General features: G+C 29.1%; 1 protein-coding gene across 1 annotated transcript in view; it reads left to right on the top strand.

The window, feature by feature from the left end:
- Positions 1–337, top strand: part of LOC107598268 (NEDD4-binding protein 2-like) — a 30,115-nt gene that overhangs the window by 22,868 nt on the left and 6,910 nt on the right. The window lies entirely within an intron of this gene.

The raw sequence follows: 337 nt of genomic DNA, 5'->3' as shown, positions 1-337 counted from the left end.
TTTATGGAGCTTAAAGCTAAGATGAGGATTTCAGTCATGAAGTTCTTTTTCTTAAAAGATTGATTTCATAATCTTTATGAGGTCACTTAAAAAAAGGAGTTGTTTTAATAAAAAAGAGTTTAGCTCTGTGTGGAACCATGGAAAATATGTTTACATACGTTCTGACTAAATAAACAAAGGCGTAAAAATAAGAATGATTAAACTTATTAATGCTAAAACTATGACAATCCCCTTGAGAAGGACCCTCTTCCTAAAACATAAAGTTAGCTATTTATTTTGAGACTCATATTTACGGTGTAAAAAATTGTGATTTAATTGTGTTACTAGAGCCAAAATA

This window comes from Sinocyclocheilus grahami, unplaced genomic scaffold (assembly GCF_001515645.1).
Source record: "Sinocyclocheilus grahami isolate Dianchi unplaced genomic scaffold, SAMN03320097.WGS_v1.1 scaffold249.1, whole genome shotgun sequence".
NCBI lineage: Eukaryota > Metazoa > Chordata > Actinopteri > Cypriniformes > Cyprinidae > Sinocyclocheilus > Sinocyclocheilus grahami.
The sequence above is the reverse complement of the archived record's forward strand: the minus strand, read 5'-3'. Positions and strand labels throughout refer to the sequence as shown.